The 27193-nt window shown below is 32.4% G+C and overlaps 1 protein-coding gene across 5 annotated transcripts in view; it reads right to left on the bottom strand.

Moving 5' to 3' along the window:
• The window catches only part of LOC118188525 (sodium/calcium exchanger 3-like), a 347952-nt gene that overhangs the window by 45195 nt on the left and 275564 nt on the right, over positions 1-27193 (bottom strand). The window lies entirely within an intron of this gene.

Raw genomic sequence — 27193 nt, 5'->3', positions numbered from 1 at the left:
AATGCTGAAGATGAATTGAGAAGCAGCAGACAATTATTTTACGTCTTTTAAAAACTATTGTGAAATATTCGCCTGCCATTCATATATCTTTTCGGTTTTAAGTGGCTTATGTGATTTTATTATTCAAGTTGAGGAGAATTTATCTGATATTCCTCCCATTTTGGTGGCTCACAGCCATACCTTAGGAGGTTCTTCACGAAGGCACTTCTCCTAAAGCAGAAAACCATCATTTGTTTTGCTCTGAGACATATTGGTCGGTATGGAAGTTATCAGAGCCGGATGCCAAAGTGTTGGGCCCGGGCTTGAATTCCGAAGACATGTAATGTGTGTAACTGTATATTCCTCTTTCTTGATGCTGTAAAATCTGTAAAATCAAAGCGCCCCGTGGTGCACTCTTGGCAACGTTCTCAGTAATGAGAAATCTAAAAGACCAATGAGGTCCGGCCGCTAGATAAAAGCAAAACATTTTTTTACCATGATATTTTCGTGTTCTACGATTTTGAAGCTTATGCTAATTATTATTTATAATCTTTTAGTATTCGAAAATTTATTATAGAAGATAAGTTTATAAGACGAAATTATTAATACTAAACTTACACCAATCTATCCTAAACTTCCGCTCCTTCGGAATGATAGCTGAATATATGAGCATCGTGCTCATTAAAGTGAAATTTTGAAACAGGAGAATTTTAATACGTCTTTATATTACTCAAAATTATTATAGAATAATTGATGCTAATGGAGAACATAATTCATTCTGAAGCAAAATAAATATAACTTAAAACGCTGCTTTTAAGATTAAATTAATTAATATATACTTTTGAAGAGCTGAAGTTCATCTATGCATGAGCAAAGACCGTGAACTATTGATGATGAGCGAATTGGTTAACTCTTCTGTTATTATTAACATTACTTGACTTCTTTTGGCAAGTGTAATTGTCTATAATAGTTGGCATTAAGGATAAAATTCTATTAAATTTTCATGGTTTTATTACCAAAATGAAAAAATATGGATTAGTAAAAAGTAAAAACACATAAAATCTGATGTTAATTTTTTTTTGTATAAATAAAATAATGAATTCGTTTACTTTTCATCAACTCAAAATGTAGTACTGTATGAAAAAAAGGATGAATTGTAAGAAATAATGTTTAGTATGCAAATTGTGTGTTGAAATATTGCGTGATAACAAAGAATAAACAGATAATAACAAGGATCATAACAAAAACGATTTGTGGACGAGGAAAAATACGCTTGTTTAAAGATAATCGTTCGAATTAGCCTAAGACATTTTGCGATGGGGAAGCAGTAGAACAAAAGACCATTTGAATAAGGGAAAAAAACTCAGTTTGATTATTTTCTCCAAGGTTCTTAAACATAATGAATTTATTTCTTATTTTTCGCAAGCAAATGATTGCGAATGGGAATTTAGAGTCAAAGAACGCAAAGAAAAATTCTGTGGAGAATATGCTTTGTGATTTAGGTGCCAAAAATATCTCATACTTAAAAGTACATTAGCTTTCATTAGCTGATGATACGAATTTAAGAATGATGTATCTAATACCTGATAATGTTTAATACCTATAAATTGATTTAGATGTTTGAATTTTTAATGTTGCAGTGTTTGCTATATGTTAAAAATGCTTTATATTAATATCACGGGGTTTGCTATATACTTATGATTATGTAATAGCCCTGGTACTTTTATATTTAAGAGTCCCAAGTTAGAACGTAAGGATCTACCTAGCAGCTGAAGTGCTCAGATAACGCGGTTAAATTGGTTAAGGTAAAAATAAACACATATTTAAAATTCATAAAGAGTTTATGTTAAAAATATTAATCAGTATTCATTCTGAGCGATGAAATAATTTGATAAATGATTCGCAATTAGTATGACGGAAAATCTGCCATTCATTGCACATTTTCAGAAAATCAAAGAGTACACAACAACCTCTGTTTCTTATTCAACATTAATCTAGACATGGGTTTTGGTGTTTTGAGATAACTTTTAGAAAATTAAGAATTTTTTAATTGAAATTTCCTTCTTTATTTAAATTAAAGTAAACCCTTACAATGTAACAAAAATGTTGCAAATTAAAAATTTAATACTCCGCAACTTCAAAAATTTACTAAAACTTAGATGAATATGCAGGAATTCCTCCCCTTTATAAATGTAGGTTTTCCCTCAATCAGTTAGGAGTACATATGTGAAACAAAGAAAGTGGATGAATTGCTTTTTCCTTTTGAAAAATGCAAGCGAAGTCCCAATAAAGATTAACGAAGTATAACAGAAATATAGATTATTACATATGAGCAACAAGTCAGTTTTAAAGCATTATTTTCTTGCTATTATTTCAATATGAAAACAAATGCAACGAAAACGCTAAAATACAAAATAATCACTTGAATATAAAAACTGAAGTTATTTTTCTTTAATTGTCCAGATATTATCTCCTGATGCAAAATTATCATCTGATGTAGCTTACCATCGCCATAGCAACGCCATCTCGGAGGCGAAATTTGAATTAATAATTACATCTTAGGTAACGAACTCCTACATTACAAATTATCCTTATTAATAAAATAGCTCATAAAAACAAGGAGTTCCTGCATATGGGATCGTAAATTTTTAATAACATGCTGTATAATAACGCAATAAACAAATTCAACTTCCTTGGAAGCCATATTTTGTTGCCTAATATAAATCACCATTTTTTTAGAAACATATCCTTATTATTGGTATACTGCAAGTCCAGGAAATATATAAGTGTTTCTTTCTATAAGACATAGTGGAAGAACTAGGAAAATACTCCAACAACTAGATGTGTTTTGAAAGCAAAATAAAATTCCTTGTCACCCTCTTTAGCGGAGGAGAGTGAGATGCGCTAAAAAAGTAACGTTTGTTATCTATTAAATTTGCTTCTTATTAAAAAGCCCTATTCTACTTCTCTACTATTAGATTTATAAACGGAGATTTTCTTTTACTGTCTTCTGAACTCTTAACTAAGAGACCAATGGATTTCACCCCTCTTCCCAACAGTTTCGTTCTGGCAGACGAATGTGACAAAATGTTATTACACTACTTATGTATCATGCATGATATATGGGCACCACGTTGTTTGGCGATTCCCCCCCCTAACAAGGTAACTGAGTCTCATTATCTGATACTTCTAAAAATAACACTCCACAATATCCTTCCTTCACAAAAGTTTATAAAATTCAAGTAAAGTTATTTTTAAAGATTTATATACGCGAAGATAAAGCATTTAAAATGTTACAAGTAAAATAAGATGCCATTTCAGCGTCAAGGTTGCAGAAAACGTTTAATATAATTGCAGACATTCAGTGTGTTTCTTCCATCGTTCATTGCTTTTGCCGTGCCAATAATAACAGTTTCTGTTTCAGTTCTTTACATTATAAATAGATAGAGATATTATGACAATGATATGCAGACACATTATGGAAACGAATGTATGTATGTCAAACACTTGTTCTGAGTAAACGATATTTTAAAAGGCGCAAAATTCATTCAATAATTTATTTGTTGCATTCAAAGCATAACGCGTTTTTCAAATAATGCAAATAGAAAGTATAAATAGGTAAAATGTTACAGAAGATTTTGCTTCAAACATTTGTTTTTCCCTAACACCATAAGGCGTTTTCCTGTGTTCATGTTTTAACAACAAAAAACTATTTCTCCTAAGCGACGAATCATATTAACATATATGTTATTAACAAATTAAAAAAAATATTTCTAAAGTAAAATATAGCGTAATTCGGCAATGAAGTTTCTTTTTGAGTTTCCTTTCTAATACTTTTGCGTCTCTCTAAGATGAAAACCGAAAGATAAAAACAAAATTCGACGTAATAGCTTGGTTTGGTTTGTGTGATTAGTCCAAAGCCTTGAGGGTTAGCTGTCTAAGGGAAGAGATGCATCTGTGGAGGGCTTTCTAAGGAAAACTGTCTCGTATACACGTTACACATGGGTAAAACCACGAAAACGCACATGCAGCCAGCCTGTTTGCGGGATTCGAGTCTCGGATCAAACTACCAGTGTCCAATGACTACTACGCGGCCGCTGGTGGGCAACGTCCCGCTCTAATAGCGCCGATACAACAAAACAATGTTTCTTTCTTCCCTACTATTTTTATTTTGAGGGCAAAGCTTTATTTTATCAGCCAGAAATAGTAAGTATTACTTTCAGATTAATAATAAAAAAACGTGAATTATTCTTGTGAGCTCTTTATGTTTTGTGTTTCATCAAAGTTCTTTTAGTAGAGTTCAGAATTTTAGAATTTCTATTTTGTTTACATATCATGCATATATGCAAGTAAATATTTCCGATTTTTAAAACAGTAATAATAATAAGGTTTGGTTTTTTTTAATGGCTACTGAACAAATACTGGTTTACGATTTCTTTTGGTAGCTCAAATTAAATCTGTTTCAGGTGATGAATTTGTTTTAAAATATTTTAAATAATCATTGAATTCGAGCGAAATTTCCTAAATATACAATTCTGATTAGTTATTTAGGTATAGATTATATAACACATTATAAGTTTAATAAATAAATTTTCTCTGGCCGAGTTGTTATTTCCAATATATAAATATTTATAATACACTTCTTATGCATTTTTACTCTTACGTTTATAAAAATTGTTAGTGCTGCGCTTAAATATCTACTTTGAGAGCCTGCTTTCTTTTTCCTTCACAGATTTCCAAGTGTGATTCTTAAGTCTTTTATATATATATATATATATAATATATCCTGAGCGTTACTTAGCGAATTTCTATACTGTTTGGAAATCGTTCAACATATTTATGTATTTTGCTTTCATACAGAACTTAAGACTCAGTATAAATTCACTATCTTAATTTGAAGTACTCCTCATTTTTATTTAAATTTTTTCTACTATTTTTAGTTTTAGAACCCAAGAGGTTCGAATTAGAACGTAGCTGCAAACAGTCGTTTAAATGGTGTGTATGGTGTATTTAATTATGGCAAAGCACACTAGGGCTATCTGCCTAAGGGGAGGGATGCCTTCGTGGAGGACTTTCTAAGGGAAACTGGCTCGTATACACGTTACACATGGGGAAAACCACTAAAACGCCCATGCAGCCAGCCCGTTCGCGGGGTGCGAACCTCGGAGCGAACTACCAGTGTTCAGCGACTTTACCGCTCGACCGCTGGTGAGCTCCGTTTAAATGGAATGTTATTTCAACGATGCAGTTACGTTTTGACTCAAAGGTTCTTGGCTTCCAAACTAAATTGTTTCACGGATAGCTGCGTTTTGATTAAAGAAAGTTTAAAGATAAAAAACACTAAATTTTAATAATTATGGACATTTTTAAGACTTGTAGAGACATTAGGTATTTAGGAAGCAGGAAAGATAAAAATTAGCAATGCCTTGCCGGGAATCGAACCACGGACCTCTGAAATACCGGCTCAGTGTGCTGACCACTACACCACGGAGGCACGCAGGAGGGAGAAATACCTTATATATATTTTAGAAGTTATATAGTTTTGTCATGATATACGAGTGCATTTTGTCTAGAGTTAAATTAAATGTATGTTTCACTTTCAAAGATATATACGAGGATTTGCATCAAATATAAGTATAGTTGTGGGGTTATGATTTATTTAATTTTTTAAACAGTATTGTATCCAGGGCAGGACTTATGCTGAACCCAGCACATGAAACAGAATTTTTATTTTTCAAGAGCCGAGAAAGAAATTAACTTCAGGAAGCTAAAGAAACGTAGATTAACCATCGAAATTAACTTGTGAAGTAGTAAACTAGCTGGCTGCTTTTAATTATTTCAAAATGAATGAATTAATTTTTTCATTAGGCTCTCTTTTCCTCTCTTAGGCCTAATTAGCAAGCATTTCATATTACGTTGCTTAAGTAGCAACTATACAGATTTAATTAAAGTTTTATTCCGTTCGGATTTATGGTTAATTTGTATTATGATCTTTAGCGGAACCAAATTCAGGGAAAACTTGAGTAATTTTTCGCAATATAAATTTTAGAATAAAGTATAGATTAGAATAATTTATATAAATTTTAAAATCGTAAAAGAGATGTAATTTTTTTTAGAATATTCAGTGAATGATAGGCCGTTTTTAGCTAGGTAAGAGAAAACGATTCAGGATACATAAATGTATCCTGACAGTGTCTTAACTGCCTGATTTTAAAATTTTCTGCAGTAATCTACGATCGAACTGACTTATTATTTGATTTTAACCTCAAAACAAATACTTCATACATCTAGATACATGAAGTAAAAGTAACTCTCTTAGCGAGAAGATTACTTAAGACAAAAATCAACTGTAATTTTTAACACCGGAAAATTTATTGGCCAAAGGAATTACAGCAAATTTGACGCAGGTCAACTCATTCTTTAAAGAATAGAAGCTCAGGATAGAAGTTCCGATTTAAAATCTGATTAGGATGCTTGATGAATATGCAATAGCTAGTTTGAATACCATGTAGCTTAAATCATCTCGTAATTACATCAGCTTGAGGAAACTGATCAGATCAAATACTATTTAATGAACTCAAAGGAAGCTTTCTGTCTTATTTGAAGTTCTTTCATTATTTGAGTTATATAATTAAATCATCAAGATGTTGAGGAATTCTTAATGAATCTGATGCACTTTTTCGAATGTTAAAACAATTGTTTAAAGAAAGGTGTAAATTATTCAAAGAATGCTTAATGAGACAAATTGAGCATTAATTTGAAGAATGCAAAATTAAAGGTTTTTTTTTTCTTTTTTGCGGAGAGAGCATTTCGCTAACATGTTTTAGATGCTGCAAAAGCTTCGTATAATAGAATATTAATTTCCGTATTATTATATCTTACATTTATTTCAACTTTATTATTTATTGAACTAATTTTTTCTAAACATATCAGTTACAATTTTTAATATTAGTTTCAAGCTATTAAAGAGCTAACAAAACTCCCATTTAAAAGGAAAAATCTACTTAAATTCTTAAATTAAAAAATAAGAGACATACCTGGAATAAAATGTCCTTATATTCTTCTGTAAGTTTTATAACTTCGTAACGGTTATTTTAATTAAGTATCTTTTTAAGTCAAATCTTTCCTGTACTTCTGCTGCTATATATACTCCACCAGATTATGTAAATGAAGTGAGTTTTAAATAGCAATGAGACTTTGAGTTTATGAGAGATTAAATTAAGTTTAGGAAACAGGACTCGGATTAACTTAAGTTTAGGAAATAGGACTGGGATTAACTTAAGTTTAGGAAACAGGACTAGGAGAGATTAACTTAAATTTAGGAAACTGTTGTCACTGTCTGCTTATAGCATTGTTGCTTTGAGCTGGTGAGTGACTGTCATAGAAAATTAAGTTCGTAATCGAGGAGTAGCGGAGCCAGGGGATAAAGTTTTAAATTTAAAATTTGACTTGAAAAGATCTTAATCATTGTGCTTGTTCAACCCTACTTAGTGGAAGTTAACTCGGTTAGTTGTTTTACTTCTGTAACTTAGAAGAGTATTACAGTTTTAGTTGATCGATGCTGGAGTTACTGACATCAGCATACCCTTCGCCATTTCATGTATAATTTCTAAGTTTTCTACTAGTATTTTTCGCAGTTAGTTTTCAGGAAAACCCTGAATTACCCTAATTCAAGGAACCTTTTAAAAATAATAGTCTCAGGGAATCCCTATAAGACGGTATCCGATGTTTCGATCGTAATAATCTCAGAGAATCCCTATAAGAAAGGTACCCGTAGGATTCAAACTTCTTTATGAGATGTCCAAAAGGCTTAAATCTGATCAAAATATTAGTTTACCTGTGAGGAATTAATACGTTCTTCCTTAGAACTCTCGTGATGAAGTAACTGGTCCGCCAATACGAAAGCAAAAAATGATTTTTCTTCGGCACCTCGCTTTATACTCTTTTTCTTCTCTATACAACTCTTATAATCAATTGATTAGGGAAAAATAATCAAAAAATTGGTACTTACTTAATTTATCCTTTCCAACATTAATATTAAATATATCAACAAGTATTTAGTGATTAATGATAAATAATACAAAATATGTTTCTGAAGCTCTAATAACTGACTAATCTGATATTTTTATTAATTTTGTGGACAATATTTCCCTTCTTGTTTAAGGCCTCAAGTGACCGGTTAAGGGACTCATCTGCTTCGTTTTATAGAAGCATAGAATTCAAATTATGCGACTAATGGAAAGTAAACGAGAACACCACACACCCATAAATCTTAATGCGGCTTAAGAATGTTCTCAATATGTCTTCTCTTAGGGTAATGAAGTTAGGTTAACCTTCGTATAATCACCAAGTTCCCATTTGGAAAGAAAGTTTGCGTGTACTTTTACAGGAAAACTCTCCGAAAATGAGCAGTAATTTCTTGATTTAAGTATCAAATGGAATTGTAAAATCTCATTTGTTATCCGATTTACTCACTCTCTTGTGAGTGTTTCCATTAATGTAAGGAAGTGCGTTAGAAGTGAATGCCCTTTAAACCCTACAAGCTAAAACCATTTAACATGTATGCATTGGAATTTATCTTGAAATTACCTAATTCTGATATAATTATAAAAACCTGAGCAATAGCGTTTCTCAGTTAATAGATAAAAGATTTTTAACTAGTACTTCTTCTTAACTAGTACTAATTTTGTTTCTTTAATTTGATAACGTTAGTCCACGAAGAGATAAATTTTAACTATGAATCACTTAGATTACATACTACGGTATATTACATCCAACAGAGATAAGGCTTAGTTTCAGGATGTTTGCATAGTTAGGGGACATGTTATTTTACTGAATACTTAAAGCAGATACTGGATTCAAAAGGTAATTAAATTAAGTGTAAGATTCAACAAAATGAATAGCTTTTAACAGCCTACTAAGCAAATAGTAACTATCACCTTTTATTAGAAAGACAAAGAAAAAATAATGTGTGTGGCATGGACGCACTCAGTTGATCAATGTTTATTAATATTTAAAAATGTTTAACAATATTTTTACCCGAAACGTTGTGTACCGTGAAGTTTTTGATTAATTTCACGAGTTGAGTTTTGTTGGTACCTTTTCTGCTCAATAATACTCAAATTTTGAGTTACAGTGTAAAAGGAAACAATTAAATAATTGATCTACCTTCGTTTAATCTTTATTTAGCATTATTTATTTATTATTTAATTTCGTTTAGTCTTTATTTAATATTATTTATTTATTATTTAATTTCGTTTAGTCTTTATTTAATATTATTTATTTATTATTTAATTTCGTTTAGTCTTTATTTAATATTATTTATTTATTATTTAATTTCGTTTAATCTTATTGCTAAGTCTCAAAATGTATATACAACTTCAGAGTTGGATTTGTTCTTTACTTTTTAATTCTTCCATTCTCATTCCCATGCCAATCAAATCGCAGCGAGCCGCCCAACCGGGATAGTGGTTAGTGGTTCTGACTGCTCCATCGAAGGGCCCGTATTCGAATCCCGGAAGAGGCATGGATGTTTGTAAATGTATAGTGTCTGCGCGGCAGGGGGGACTCTAAATATGCGGCAAGCCAAAAGTCCTCTCGAGAGGTTAGTAGTAGGGAAAGAAGAGAGGGACACCCTCAGACCCATCTCCCCCGTGGTGCTCTCTCTCGAAACTGGGGGTGGAATTGAGCTGACGTCAAGCTGTCATCTATATGCTCTTACCGACGACCGGCGCATTTGACCCGTTGTCACGATGAATTTCGTGGACTTGTGCTGACCATTGTCAGACAAGTGAGACTGGTAACAATAACAAACGGCTGGGAGTTACATGCGTTCGCTAATTTGATTTGTTAGAGAATCGGGGGTTTATTAAGATTGTACTATACTGTGTTGAAGTAAATTATAAACCTTTATAAACCTTCCTACTTAAAAGCTTGCAAGCCTTTAGAAACTAAACCTTTGATGCTGCTCAGAAACTTCTTACAGAATAACCTTTTCGGTTCGGATATAATGTGCGCAACTGTTTGAATAATGGCGAAAAAGCTCATACACCCTAAGCAAAGAATTGAATAGAAAGTTTTTCTTTACATATCTTGTTATAACCCTTTGCATATCTAGTTATATCTCCCACTAAATGCAAGAGACATAAAAGCAGAAACGAGAGACGAACCGAGAAAGTAAATTTGCGTTTTATATGCAAGAATGCACAAAGAAGATTATTTGTAAAAAGGAATATTGCAAAAGCTGAAAAAATACTTTTCTTTCCTTGTATTATAAAGATTGAATGCGAAACTGTTTCAGAGAATTTGAATAAGAATAATGTTTTATATTTTATAAAGAGTTGCTTATTAGTATTTCCATCATTTCATCGTTATAACTTAATATAACTATTTTGATGTTGCTATAACCCGGGTTTATGGTACATTGGTATTCTCACATGATCCGTATGAAAGTTGTAAAGTTCTCATAAAATAATAAATCTTAAGCAGTAAAATTAACGGACAAAATTTACTTCTTATTACAAATATAGTGCGTACACGATATAATAGCTCTGAAATCGGTCGGTATAAAGGGTTGCAATGCTGAATGCCCTAGCTATAGACTTGGGTTCAAATTCGGGAGAAGGCTTCGGATTTCTGTGTCTTAGCAGCATGGGGATACTTAAAATACATGGCGAACCGTAAGCCCTCTCGAGCAATTTGTTGGTAGGAGGAGAGGGGTTAGGGGATCTTTAGATCCGCCGCCTAGGGGATTTCCTTGAAAACTAGGGCGTAGTTGGGAAAAGTCGTTCTGCCACCTATATCGCGCTTAAGATGAATTCTGACCTTAAGTGCAATCCTGCGATCCTCTCCATAATAAAAGAAGTAAGACAAGTCACGATGCAACAGAAGAGAATTTATGTAATTTGCTTGTCAGTAGCGGAAGCTTAAAATTTTCGTATAAAGGCGGAAATACGAAAATATACTACACATTCTTATAAACTAACAGCTAAAACTTTAGGTGCTTAATATTTTTTAAAATAAGACTATTCTTTGAAAGCAGGTTTTGAAATAGAACACATTTGTTGCGACTAGAGAGGCTATAATTTTTCTAAATGATTGATTACATTCTTCTTTGAGCCTTCTTTCATTGTTACCGCGAAGAACTCTATCGTATAAGATTAGACTTAGAGTGTAATATTTCAAATCGCATTGAGCTGCGAATTTCACAGGTGATAAGTTATTAATCTCTATTCCAATACTCCTGTCAGAACAGCTGAATTTTTCTCTTCTTTCTTGGGGATAAGAGAGATGGGTTTGCTGTTCTAGAATCAATTGCAGCGTTTCAGAACTACTTTATTTATTAAAAACTATATTTAGTTTTATTACTCAGTTGAGTAAGCAATTATTTACGCATCTCAGTGATATAATAGATACAAAGAGTATATTACATATCGCGGGGAAAGATTTGGGCATCACAATGCTGAAATACTAAATGAATGAAAAATAGTTAGTATGATTTTATGAATTTTTTAAATCTCTGAACTTATATTTCTTATCACAGAAAAAAAAATCAGGATCGTTTAATGCAATTTCAGTGGATGACGATTTAGATATTTCACATGAATAAATATTAACACGGAGATTAAAATCTACATTTTCAAGAGTCTCGCGGAGAGCATTGCTCATTTTTGCACATTTCCATCATCATTGTTCATCTTGCTTTAAAAAAAAATCCTAATGACTCTACAGTGGCGCCTGAAATGAAAAATGGTGGGCCATTTAGCGACTGGGTACCTTAATTCCCCGTCTCCCTTTAAAAGAGGAAGAATGTAAGGTATTTTTTCCTTCTTTCCACATGCTTTCGTGGTATAATAGGAAGTATACCCGGCACGTATTCGAGAGTTCTAGGATTAGAGTCCCTGTGCGGGCGCCATTGTAGAGTCATTAGGTTTTGTTTAATGCTGGAGACGAAAAAAATGTGTAATGCCTTCGCCGTGACTCGAACTCTCGGACGATCGAATGCGTGCCGGGTATGCTTCGAATTACACCACAAACGCTTGCGGATAGGAGGAAGAAAATACCTTACAGTGCAATATAACCTCTTAGTAATATATCTATTTTCATTCTAACAACGTGGTTTATTTCATTTTGGTAGTTGCCTTATGAATTTTAAACACAGTACTAAAGTTTTACGATGCTGACAGCTAAAATGTTATCTTTTAGCATTTAATCGAAGTTTGAAAATAATACTTCTCCAGTTGTTCAAAACTTACTACTATAACATGTTTTTGAAACTGTTTTAAATTTTGTATGCACTGGCGTATTTAGTTAATTATTGCTCAAATGTTTCTTATAAAAAGCCCAACAACAATGCAAAATATGTTATATTCAGTATATTATTAAAATTTTCTAATGAGACGGATTTATTCCACAGTAACAGTTTGGAATTATAACTTTTCCAATAATTTCTTTTAAATTTATAAAAAAAGCCATCAACTTAATTTTTTGAGAGAGAAACTAAAATAATACTCGTTTACATGAGCTTACAAATACAATTAAGAAAAGATTTGTACGTGTGTAGTAAAGATAGAAGCAGAAGCAAAGATTTTTATCGGAATATTGTAAAAAAAGAAAAATTTTGTTTTTAATGTAATGATGTTTGTTAATATCAAATGTTATAAATAACTTATAATGATATAAAACCGAACTACAATTTTCGACGACTCGTGTGCATTTAAAGAACGAGCCAAAACGATGCTGTAAATAAAAACATATTTTGCAGAAATATGTTTAAGCAACAAACTGCAATGAAACAAGCTTTACACATGGGCCCAAAAAAGTAGATAAAGAGCATGTTGATATTACGCTCTTCCAGTACCGTAATAGACAGAAAGTTCACCGTTTCATTTATTCTTTGTAATCTTAGAAAGAGTTTTCATGAATCGATATTCATTTGTTTTAACATCGAAACGAGTATTGTGTCTGTGTTAGAGAATATAAAATTTAGGATGTAGTGTGATACGAGCCAGCGTAACGATCTTTCGACGCATTAATTGAAGACCATTTCAACTGTGTGGTGCGTGCTGCAATAAAATATTATTTCATTTATTTTGAAACATCTTTTATAGTAATATTTTTACAGAAATGACCGAATAGATTTTGCCGTAATTGCAATTTGAACTGACATTCACATAGTTGAGTGTACAGGTAAAGCACTAAAAGCCACGTTACGATCTCATCAAAATCTGATGGAAAAAAGGACACATTTTCTTACAGCTGACGCACATTTATCTGCATACCGGTTGGGTATATTTTGTTTAACAGCGTCTCGAAATGTTTCCTAGGAAGTATTTTAAGAGGATAGCCGTAATTTGCTCAGCTTAATTTATAATCCAATCTAAAACGTATGTGCTTATTTTATAGGGCTTTCCTTAGTTTGCAAAACAAATTATTAGTCCAAAGGGATTTGAATCCCGAAGGACTATTAGTTTCGTTTGGGCATTTTGCGTCGGACTCATAAATGTCGGTTCACTTTTCAAACTGTTGCCACAAAATGTTAGAGTCCTGCATTATATTTGAAGAAATTAAATAATGAAAAATCTGCATAAATGTATGTATATTTCTCGTATTGTGATAAAACAACGGTACATAGAGTCATCGAATTTTGAATAACGTAATCCTCCAACGAATATTAGCATGTGGAAGACCAAATTTGAAATTTGAAATTTGTTTTATGATCGATTTCCTATTTTTTAAAACTTTGACGAATTTTTGATTAACAAACTCAAGGATTTCAAAGCGAGCAATGGCAACGTTGTGCAGAAAAAACATTTTTATCTCCAGCGCGTGAGTCTCTGTATCGGAAATTCTAAAGATATGCTCGTTTTAAAACTATTTTGCGATATTGCTGTTGCACTGGATCTTATGGTTTAAGTGCGAGGAACATGGTATTTAATAAAGAAAGGTAACACACAAAATGTTAAAAAACGCCCCTTTGGACGTAATTTAAAATCTGAAACATTTCGGATTTTTTTTTAAATTTTTTTTTCAAGTTTTGTATCTTTCCTGAACCTCTCATTTTTCCCTCTAATTTCCTCCCCAGGATGTTAACTTAAAAAATTAAATGAAGAGAATATTAAAACAGATGAAACTTGAAGAAGTTTTTTCAGAGCGTGAATTCGCTAGCCAGCACACGTTACTAATTTGTCCTTGCTGCTGGTTCGCTGAGTTGCTGATACACCTTTTGGACGTTCAATAAGTCTATCGCCGGGTAGGTTGTTGAGTCAGCCTAGTTATCCTTAAACTAAAATTGTTAGTCCAGCACTGCTACTCATCTTTGAATTATTACATTATTCTTAAGTTCCCATCGCAAGTCGTTGGTGTTATTGTGAGCACGAAGTACGTGCATTTGTGTCAAGAGTTTGATGAATAATAAAGGATTAGTTTTACTCTCCTTCTGTGCCAGTATTATTCGCGCCTGTGCGAGAAGTTGCTAGGTTTCCTCGTAAGATCACTTTAACTGCATGATAGCTAAGAAGGTTAGATCTTACAATTTATTAATTTATTGCTTGGTAATTATTTTAGAAAAATCTGCAGACTTAAGTAATTTACATTCAAAATATGAATCATCTGTGTCAGTTACAAATAAGAAGATTAAAAAATATATATCCTTTTATTAAACAGACATCGTTTGGCTCTTCAGCACTAAAAATTATTGATTGCAACTATAAATTTGTAAAGCAACTGTTCACAAAATAAAAGAAAGTGTAAATTCTAGGGATTCTCAACATACATGCAAACGGTTGTCAAACTATATGCCACCAATGGCTAGGAGGCAGGAACACATTTGATGAAAACAAAAGGTTCAAATTTTCACGTATAATGTGACGTTAGGAGAAGACATACTGATAAAATTGATGAAGTGAAGAAGAAGGAAGTGAAAAAATGTAAAAAAAAGCTCAAGTTTATGTTTTTAGACGCTGGACGTTACACAACATCAAAATTCCATTTAATGGGTAATAAACCTTGGAATTCATCCATAAATGAATTTTGCATAGGAGTGTAATGATTCGAAAGTATTAGGAACTGTAGAGAAATTCTGATCAGGTAAGTTCATACGAGGATAAGAGATAAACGGTTAGCGCAATAGGCTATCGTACGGACTTGTTAAACATTTGAAGCAAAGATCTGACTTGGTTGCAAATGCTTAAAAACACTTAAACGTCACCAGTAGGCCTTTCAAACAAACAACAAACTTCAAACCCGTTCAACACACCTAGGTTACAATGCACAGACCTGTACAAGTATTCGCTACATTGCTCATCAAAGGGGAATCTAAAATAATATCTACCTCATCCGTGGTAGAACTTTCCGTAGTCTCTGCTAAATCCTTTCAAACATTAAATGTTGTAATATGCTAAACTCACAGCATAGCATAAAAACATTGTGAATAATGTAAAAGCCTAAAGAAGCCCGAATTTGTGCTCCATGTAATGTTGTATATAACATAATTGTGTGTAATCTGCAATACTGCTTTAAAAATATTCCAGATTATAGTTTTAAATGCTTAATAAATATTTCCGTTTTATTTAAATTCTTTTTGTTATTTTAATACTGCAGCTAAAAGATGAAATTTATATTTTTCAGCTAAAATATTATGTTGTCGGACATTACGTTGATTGTTTTCTAAATTTTATAAATATTAAGGCAATACAACAAGTAAATTATATTTTATCCCCGTAACTCTTTTTAAACAGTGCAAATGTTTTCGCACTACATAATACTTTATTGTGATAATTTTATCACTTCATTATTTAGAGTGCAGTGGAAATGTAGTTTTTAATGTCGTGTAATTTTTCTAAATTTGAACGTTTTTATAGCAACATTATTTTATTTGCTTTGAGAAAGCGAGAAAATCGATAGGTATTGATTCATTAAAAATTTTTTTGACAAAACTGTGTTTAATGGAACAATTTAGGTGAAAGCAGCAAATGTTCCATTCAACACAAGCGTATCTGCTTTCTGCTATTTCGAAAATTATAACAAAAATTAAAATTAAAGCACATTTTAAGCTTCATTATTCCGATATATTTCTAGGTTTCAAGATTCATCTAATTAAAGTTTCATAGAACTACGGATATTAGCGTTCATTTTATTCATCTGATTAAATTAATCTTAGATTAAATTAAAAGAAAATGAACAATACCGAAACATCGATTTTTTTTAAATTCAAAAACTCAAAAACTTTCATAAAAAGTGCTTGAAATCTCGGTTCAAGCGTATGCCTTGTCTTAAGAAGGAATTCCCATGATTTCTGCCCGAAACAAAGGCTAGCAGTTTAATAAAAGACATATTTTATTCAAATATGAGCAAGTGTAATATTAAAAGTATCAAACGCATTTTGTAAAGGTGACACTTTCCTAAATACTCAGTTGTGGAGGAAATCATAGTTCAAACCGAAAGCTCTAATACTTAAACGTCTCACGCGAAGTATAGCTACGAGCTGTAATATTCTTGTTAAAAATCACTATACTGCATTATATTCATGCTTTATTTGATCATCAACAAAATATCGGAGCCTTGATATTAAAAGATATATTATCATTAAATGGCAGAAAGATTTATAATCGTGTGAATTAAAGAAAATATAAGCTTGTATATTTTTGGAAGCAGGAAAGATGAAAAATAGCAACCGCCTTCGCCGGGAATCGAACCACGGACCTCTGGAATACCGAGCCAGCGTGCAGAACCAATACACCACGAAGGCACGCTAGGAAGGCGGGAAAAATACCTTACATACTCCCCCTTTTAAAGGGTGACTGGGGTTTTTAGGGGACCCAATCGCCAAATCTTGGGTGTGGAGAGTCATCATCCATAACCCTTTTAGTTCGGGCGCCACTGTAGAGACATTAGGATTTTTTTGAAAGCAGGAAAGATGAAAAATAGCAACCGGAATCGAAAAATAGCAACCCGGTACCTTCGCCGGGAATCGAGCCACGGACCTCTGGAATACCGGCCCAGCGTGCAGAACCACTAGACCACGAAGGCACACTAGGAAGGCGGGAGAAATACCTTTCAAGCTAAGAATCAGAAACTCCTGGAATATACTTCTCATATCTTTCTTTTTAAAAAAATAATACATTTTTTGAAAGCTTCCCAAAGAGTGAAAAAAATCGTAAACATTTGGCGACAGATCAAGAGAACACGAAGGATAAAGAGGAATTTCAACACCCAAATCAAATACTTTCTCAAGGTGTTTTCCACACGTGGTGTGACATCATCATGGGAAGGGTTAGAGTAACTGCTTTAGCTTTCGTCTTTTGACGAACTGCTATTCATTCATTAAAGCAAAACTTTATAGGCAACTACACCAAGCTTCACAGTATTGTAAGGAATTTGACTAGTCACATATCACAAAATAACTAGAATAAACGTTCTTCAGAAAAAGATTATATCTGGAAAGGATCGAGAAATTTCGTCTGTGTTTAATGATTTGTGCTATTCATCTTGCCATAAAACGTCTGCTAATTATCAAGTTTCGATACCGTTCGTTTAGTAAATGTGTAGGGTTTATATTTATTTTAACTAACATTTATTTTAAGTTTAAACTATCTTTCCTGTCAAGCCTTACTTTCCCCTGGAACTGCCAATGCCAGAGTATGTAAATTTTAGTAGAACGCGCAAGGATTCAAATTATCAGCGGAAGTATTCTGATTTAAATAGAAAAGAAACGAGTTCGAGGTGTGATATTCTTACTTCACGAGCGCGGAGGTAGTTGGCCAGAAATTGAAGAACCCCGCGTTTCGGCCTGTATGCTTGCCTGGAAGTAGTGTTAATCGTTCAAGTGATCTTCAAGTTTGCTGAATTAGCAGCGGTATTGTAAAACGCGGTGAGTTAGTTACTTTTAGAGAGCCTCGTAGTTAGAGTCTTGTCTTTACTTTATTTTCAGGTTATTATTTTTATTTGACCGCCGAGTTGGCGCAGTTTGTGAGCGTCAAGAGCACGCACTTGTAATTTATTACGTTGAATAAAAAGGGACTTAAACCCTTAACAAGACTCTGTCTTTTATCCAGTTTTCACAGTCACCTCTTGGTTGCGTGCAAGTTGGAGGCGCGCAACGCTACAAATGTAACACTATTTACTCGCAGGAGCTTTCGATAGTACATTCCAAAATACTTCTGCATTTGCCGCTATGCTCATTTTTGCTGTTTTTTTACTTTCCCCAGTACATGCAGATCCTTTAAGGCACGGATATGTGAGATTTAGAGCTCTTTGGACAAGTGTATACATGTACTTATCAGATTAGCATGCATCAATTATTTGAAATTAACTCTGAAATTGAAAACCCATTCGCTATGCGATTGGATGCGAAATTTAATTCAGGGTTCCTACAAACATACCTTAAAGCAATATACTTGCTTGATCAGAGATGATCATTTGCAAATTTGACCACTCTCTCACTCCAATAACAAACGGTTTTGCATATGCTCATGTTTTGATGATCATAGTTATTTTCATTATCACTTTTTATGAATTCATAATACTAGATTTTCTTATGAGATTATAGAGACTATATGACAGCAAACATGAAGTCGATCGCAATGAAAATTTATTGAATGAAATATATGTCTTCAACTCAGCATATACGTGAATGAAGACATACAAATCATATCTTCTGGAATGATTGCCCATACATTTGAACACAAGCATCTCCCGCGTTTTTAGAGTTTATGATCCGGAGGACTGCCGAATAACAGATAAACTTGAAACACGAAGCTAGTCACACTATTAGCTATAAACTGTATTTTGTAAATACTTGTAAATGAAAAAATTAAATGAGGTACTATATAACCCTTCCGAAAAATAAATATGTTACTGTATATTTAGGAGATTCCAGTAATATTAGAAGAGCTCGAATTTCAGTATGCAAAAAATATGGCAAAAAATGTCTAAATTGCTTGTGATTACAGATGAAAGCTTTAAAAGCGAAATCTCGGAAAGCGAAATACCGAATAATGCAGAAAAAAGGACACTGTATGCTACAAATTTACTTAAATAACTGTATAATATATATGCATGCATTATGTTTATATCCGTGAATACAGTAATTTTAGCCGAATGTATCTTTAAATCGTTACGTATGAAAACATATGGGCTATTAAAATAGAATGCAAAACCTCAAATTTCAATATTCTCATACTTTTGACAAAATTTAAAATATTTGCATGCTTATATGTATAGTATACATATCCAAATGCAAAATTCGTAAATTAGAAATAATACATCATACTATCCTGGAAAAATACTATAAATTGAATTAAAAGTATCCTAAAACCTGCAACAAAATAAGATAAAAGTTGCTGAAGTTTCAAAAATGTTTTAAAAAACGTTTAATAAATTATTAGTTTAAAATTTTTTAATGAATTTTTTATATGTGAAAATTTAAATATTATTAATATTACAACAATTCATAATTTAATTATTCATATTATAATTTTCCAAATTATATATATATATACATATAATTATAAATATTTTATTTTAAAACATATTTTTTTTGTAAGTTTGTATTTCATATATCTGTAGTTTACGTCAGTTCTGGTTTGGTGACCATTATAATTTCATTTATTGGATATGGGAATTTTGGATTTTATTGGTACTGAGGTTAGGTTAGGTTATTTAATTACGGCAAAGCCTCGAGGGCTATCTGCCTAAGGAGAGGAATGCTTTCGTGGAGGACTTTCTAAGGGAAACTGGCTCGTATACACGTTACACATGGGAAAAACCACGAAAACACCCATGCAGCCAGTTCGTACGCGGGATTCGAACCTCGGACCGAACTACCAGTGTTCAGCGACTAGTGTTCAGTGGGCCTTTATTGGTACTGAATTTCATTTATTTCGTAAATGTGTGAATTTGTTTCTTAATTTCTTATTTCTTGTCTGTAATATGTATGCGATTCCCGAAATCCAGTTCAATAAATTTAACAAAAAGACCATAGATTATATGTTTAAAATTTACAACTCAGATTTTAATGACGCATATATTGCTGCATTTTGTAAATATTGCATTTCAGTTTTTTTAATGTTTAATTTTGTCTAATGGGGTTTTGATAGTCTCTCATAATTATAATTATAGAATTCTTTTTGCATATTGCTGCAAGGGGTACAAATACTACAAATACTGAGTTTTACTTCATTATTTTTCCTTATAACAGTATATTATATCATATATATATATATATATATTTGGGGACATTATAAAAATAATTGCTTTATTTGTGCAGATGCAGCATTATTTCAATTCAATAAAAATAGAGTAATTATTATTTTAAATACTTCATTACAGCTCAAACATATAAAGCCCAGTCATAGTGTGTGTGAGAGATTATGGCAAAGCCTCGAGGGCTATCTGCCTAAGGGCAGAGATGCCTTCGTGGAGGACTTTCTAAGGGAACTGGCTCGTATACACGTTACGCATGGGGAAAACCCCAAAAACGCCCATGCAGCCAGCCCGTTCGCGGGATTCGAACCTCGGACTGAACTACCAGTGTTCAGCGACTTTACCGCTCAAAGCCCAATAATAAAAGGAATTGACTTGTGAATAAATAAAAAGGATATAATCTGCGAAAAATTAATCCTCACTGAACAACAAAATTAATTAAGACAGAAATAATAAAATTTAAATGGCTTTAAAAATGATTTATATCTATCTATCTATCTATCTATCTATATATATATATATATGTTTAATCTTTTAATCTTTGCAGCGACAGCGAGGATTTTACTTTTTAAGTTCTTTTAAAATAAATTTTGAAGTTAATTAATTTTAAAGTGTTTCTTCTTGTCTTTCTGTTTACAAGTTATATATATGTATAATTTATTTATTAAATAATATTGATTAATTGATTATATTATCTCCTAAGTTTAATTATAGTAGGATTATCTTAAAAGAGTGAATCCATACTAGTAAGTTATATTTTGAAAGATATTGTGAAGTAACTTGAAAGTTAATTGTTAAAAATGTTTTAACGGGGACTGGAATTAAATCATGAATAACAATATTTTCGTTTCGTTTTTCAAAACTGAATTCTTTTTCTTATTTTTTCAAAATGCTTTATTGCATTTGCAGGATAATTTATATATTACGAACTTTTTATTCTAAGTTGAATATGTACTGAATTTAAATTTTCAATACAATTTATTTACACACATCATATATATATATATATATATATATATATATAAAGAATAAATACAAAGCAAAAAGGCGTTTGAAACCTACTCCAGCTGCGCTCTGAAAGCAGCAAGAAGCGGTGGTAATAATGCAAAATAAATTATATGCTTAAAATTCATCCCATATTCAATTTGGTATAAACATATGAAAAAAAAAAAACGTGGAATATATTGGCAAACCGCACACAAAAAAGGGGGGATGTCAAAACAAAATTGAAATGATGTAAATTTCTTAATTCATTTTTGGTTTTGACAAGTTTTCCCTCCTTTTCTTTGTAGTTTGCCAGTGTGCTTCTGGTTTTTGGCTTCTGCTTTTTGTGTTTTTTGCGTATGTTTATTCCGAATTGAACATGGGATGGATTTTAAATGTGTTATTTATTTTAATTTATTTTTCATTATATGTATACATATACTCATTGCATGATACATATGTACCTGTGCTGTAAGTATGTATCTACATACCACATTTACACTTTACACGCCACTTACATCAGCATATACCTACGTAGCACATTCGCGGCATATATATATAAGTCTGTAATTAAGTATAAGAGCATGCGTATGGTATTTATAGCAGTATGTATTATGTGGGTATATATATTTATAGAAAAATACCTATGTATGTATATACAGGGGTTGGACAAAAATATGGAAACACCTTTAAAAAACATGTTTCTTTGCTTAATATGGTGTAGGAAACCCGTTGGCATCCAAAACAGCTTGCAGTCTTCTCGGAAAGAATAAATACAGTTCCTGTATGTTTGCCAAGGGAATATTATACCATTCTTCCAGCAAAACGGTGGCAAGTTCAGATAACGATGTTGGCGGTGGATAACGAGAACGCACTTTCCGTTCCAATGTAGACCACAAAGGTTCGATAATATTCAGGTCTGGTGACTGGGGTGGCCAGGGGAGATGGGAGAACTCATCCTCGTGCTCAGAAAACCAGTCCTGGACAATGTGAGCTGTGTGAACAGGGGCTTTGTCGTCTTGGAAGACACCATCACCATCGGGGAACAAAGTTTATACCATGGGATGAACTTGATCGGCCAAAATGTTCACATAAATCTTGGCAGTCATGTGCCCTGACACAGTTATCATGGGGCTAGCAGAGAACCACGATATGGATGCGCAAACCATAACAGAACCCCCGCCATGTTTCACTCTTGGCAACAAGCAGTCTGTATTATATATAGGCTTGAGATGGCGTTCTCCAGACGTAAACTCGGCCAGAAGTGGGAAACAATGTGAAAGAAGACTCGTCAGACCATATTACTCGCTTCCACTGCTCTAGAATCCAGGCTTTATGACTTAAACACCACCTTTTCCTGTTACGGGCACTAGCATCACTGATGAGTGGCTTCTCAATTGCAGCACGGCCAGCAATTCCTTGTTTATGAAGCTCCCTTCTAATTGTTTTGGTACTCACAGGGTTCGGTAACACAACATTCATTTCAGCAGTAACGTTTGCAGCTGTGGTCTTCTTATTTTTCGTCACAGTTGCCCTTAATGATCGTCTGTCACGATCACTCAGGAAACACTTTCGTCCGCGCTGTGATTTAGCAGATGATGTTTTTCCGCTTTTTATATAGTATAAAGTATTACTCTTTTGGAGATATTGGAGTGCCAATGGATGAGTTTCATAGTAGGGAAACTAAAATCTCTTCGTTTGTCGTAAATTTTAATATCTTTATAATTGATAACTTGCAAATCTAGGTAATTAATATCTCCTTGTTGAAGGTTAGTTCAAATATGCTTAGTTACATGCAAATAGTTTTTCAAATATGCGGAATAAATCTTCGATACGGTACCTCTTGAAACACTAAACACCTCGGCTACCTTGCTTACGGAAGCACCTACCCTACGTGCTCCAACAATTTGCCCACGTTCGAAGTCTATTAACTCTGACATAATGCAATGACAATCTGACATAACAATACTCCGACAACAACTGAACTGTTTAGCACATTTACGAAGTTGTATAGGTGGCGTCAGTAGTCAAAAACGCCAGCGCCACCTACATATTTCATTAAAATCAATCTTTCTTTTCAAACATGCATTTCACAAGGTGTTTCCATATTTTTGTCCTTCCACTGTATATACTATACGCATGTACATCTATGGTATGCACTATGTCGGTATATATACATATACATATCGTATATATATATATACAAAGAAAAATAACAATAGGCTAATAGCTGCAGGATTGAAGTAAAATAAACTTAAAGCACGTAAAATTAGTATTAAATTGAAATCAAAGCCAGGTTGTTCCTCAACAATATTAATAACTACAACCGTGTATAAGAGGTATAACACAATATCTAAACAAATCAATATTAAAATAAGAATTCATAGTATAACAAACTAGAAAAATAAAAATGTGAAAGGGAAAATATACACAATTATAAAAATATAAAAATTAATCTCTTTTTACTGAAACTCCAATTCAGAATTCATCAGGATAAAATAAAGTAAAGCTTCACAAAAGTCGATTAATATGTTTCGAAAACATGTTTCATTCTCCTGGTTCATTTGAGAGCAAAAACCGAAAAAAAATTGAATTAAAGTTTCATTTAAGACATTAAAATTCATATAAAACGGAAAAATCGAATCTCAAATGTACCAGAATTTTCCCTACAGGTTTTCGAAACACCTGGGAAAAAAAGATTAAAACATAACATCGTACCAAACTGACTACTAAAAAACCATAAATGCAAATTGACCTTTCAAAAAAATGGTTTAAAACCATTATTTGCAAATCCGAATTTCAAAACGAATTACAAATAAAGAGCAAATAATTGTCATTTAAACAACACTCAAAAATTGGGTGGTCCACGATTATTCTAAACTAAACTTTTAATGTCAAGAAAACGAAAAAACTTCATAGCGATTTCTATAAATAATAAAATCTAATCTGAACCTTAAACAGCTGAAAACTGAAAAGCTATTTGAATTGAAATTTGAAAAAAACGCAAACTTACTGAATTCTTAAGACGACCTTCTTTAACGTAAACTAACTGAATTCATAAGACGACCAAACTGTGTTCCTTGGAAAAGAAAGTGGAATTCAGAGCTGCTCTGGAGAAGCAAAAATTTGCAGTTCTTGGAAAAAGTATGCCATAAGGTTCAAAGTGTCCAATAGCAGAACTAAGTATTATAACATTGGTTCAAATGTCCTGTCTTGTTAAACTTTATATGCGGGGGTGCCAAACGTTGGGTGCGGTCTGTAAAAATTATTACCGACGAGAAGGGTGATCATCAACTCCAAAATGGTAGAGTAAGAAACTTCTAAAAGTTGCTGTCCTCTGTAAAATCTTAAACCGCGAAAACAGAACTGGCTCAAAGTTGAGGAAAAGGAAAAATATAGGTTATAAAGGATAAAAGTCTTCACGTAATCGGGGTACAATACGTCTTTGAAATTCGATGCCCCATTTTTTAGTAAAAGCAAGATTTGCCAGTTATTAAATTTACAGAATAGTAGAAAGGTAGTATAAATAATAATTAAAAGGGAAAAGAAACAATCTTTGTAGATATTTACATTAAATTTCTTATCGTAGTCATCCAACTATTACCTCCGATTAAGGTTTAAGTAATAATTATATAATTATCATGTCACTTTAGAAGAGAAATTTAAAAATGTAGTTAATACCAGCTTTCAATAAAGATACACAAATTTTGAATAGAAGTGCTTTATTCTCTAAGAGAATTTTTTAAGTTAGTAATTTCTTCTTGTAAGTATTCGACCATTGTTGCAAATATTTCTGGGGTGTTCGGTATATATAGTATAAAGTATTACTCTTTTGGAGATATTGGAGTGCCAATGGATGAGTTTCATAGTAGGGAAACTAAAATCTCTTCGTTTGTCGTAAATTTTAATATCTTTATAATTGATAACTTGCAAATCTAGGTAATTAATATCTCCTTGTTGAAGGTTAGTTTTATTGAGTTTCAAACATGAAGGATAAATGTGATCGTATTGTATTTGATTGACGTTGTTGATTGCAATAATATCATCCATGTATCTGTAAATATTAGAGTAATATGAACCTTGCAATTGAGATAACTGTTGTTGGAAATGAAATTCCTTGGTTAAAAAGTACAAGTTACAAATCTCAGAGCTAGTGCTAATACCCATCGGTATGCCGTTGATGCTGTAGTATATATACGTACACGTACATACATATGTATGTTTGCTACAAATATATATACTCACATAGTACATACATATGTATTTTGCTATAAATATATATACTCACATATTACATACATATGTATTTTTGCTATAAGTATACATAAACACATAGAACATACCGGTATAAATACGGTTGACATGCACATACTTTTAAGCTTAACTACAGACAGGGGCAAGTAGCTTTGAAAATACGTATGTATATCTTCTGCCTACCTCCAGTAAATAAGATATGGCTGAACAAATAACAGAGATGGCCGTGCCTTTAGTAAAAACAATAGGGAATTATTAAATCTCTCTTTGCAGCTAAGTGAAGCAGAAGAAAATGGCCAGTTACTAAAGCTGTAAAGCGTCATCTCATTACTGTCAATCGATATCCAGAAATTTTAAAATATTTATATAAGTATATCTTAATATATTTTTGTGAAAATTCTATAGTATTTTCATAATAAAACATTGCAAAAAGATGATAGGCTCATAATCTTTTCATATTTGTCAGTGATTAATCCGTCATTTATATTGGTAAAATTAAAAGCAATATTTCTAAATATCGAAGCATGCGGATTAGAATATCAAGGTAGCTTAATTTTGGGTATAAAATGTTTATACCCAAAATGTAATACCCAAAAGTTTATAAAATATTTGAGTAATCAGCTTACTATTATGAAAAATCCATGATTCCAGTTTAAAAAACGTATGAAATTAAGACAGGTCCTCAAACTACGACAAATTAAATCACATGAACCCTTTATTGTAACATTATACAGCAAATAAATTTTTACATACTTCTTCTACAGGAAAGGCTCTAGTAATTAACGTCGGCCTCAAAGAAATTATCAAAATTATGTGACCTAAACGTTTTGTTGATAAAAATAAAGAAGAAAAAGTTACCAGTTCTAGGAGCCACTAAAAAAACTGAATTAAGTTAAGCAAATGTTTTCCAGATTTAAGTATTTTAATCCGATTTCGAAACCTAAACTTTTATTTTAATGCTTTCTAGGGAAAAAGTATCTTTCAGAAATTTGGTCCACCAATAACTCAGTTGATAAAGCCAGTAAATACCAATAATTCGAACCGGATTCAAATCCTGGCAAACGACCAGCTACATGAGCATTTTCATCATTTTCCCCATATGTAAATTGAATAACAGCAAGTTTTTCCCAGACAGTTATTTGCGAAGATACCCCTGGAGAGTTCTTACACAGATAGTCCTTGTGAACGTTTCCATAATCAATTAAAGAAACAATTCCTAGAGAACTACTCTCGAAGCATAGCTGTCTTCAGCGATATTTGTACACGGTCCCCTTAAAATTTATTAATGATGCCTCGGATAATTATGATAGCACGAGAATGTCCCCCTTTCTTAACGTTGACTAATTTCACCGAGAAAGATATTTTTCTCATTAACACCCCCCCAAGGAAATCGTATAAAACTTAAAGTTTTTCTTAATTTACTGAAAGATGCTGCAGTAATCTGAAAGCCTACGTAATTTGATTCATTTCTGAAACTGGAGGCCTGGCTTAAAACTAACCGTTCAAGGGACATTTGCCTGCATTCCTTTTTAAATATCTTATAAACTCGCATTTAAATCGTGTAACGATTTAAATAAACGACATAGAATAAAGTTACTGAGTTCGACTTACCTTGAACTCAGAAAAAATGGCAAATAAAATCTTGAAGAAAAGTAAAGCGGGGGGATGGGGAAGAAGATGCTTACCTTCACAAAACCCTATGCATGAGACTGATTAACCAAATAAATAAATGAGGTATCTGGTGGGAACATAAAAGTTTTGGTTTAGTTTATGT

This window comes from Stegodyphus dumicola, chromosome X2 (assembly GCF_044657685.1).
Source record: "Stegodyphus dumicola isolate Sdum_Otavi_A_Nest chromosome X2, ASM4465768v1".
NCBI classification, from domain to species: Eukaryota; Metazoa; Arthropoda; class Arachnida; order Araneae; family Eresidae; genus Stegodyphus; species Stegodyphus dumicola.
This window is presented reverse-complemented; position numbering and strand designations above follow the sequence as displayed.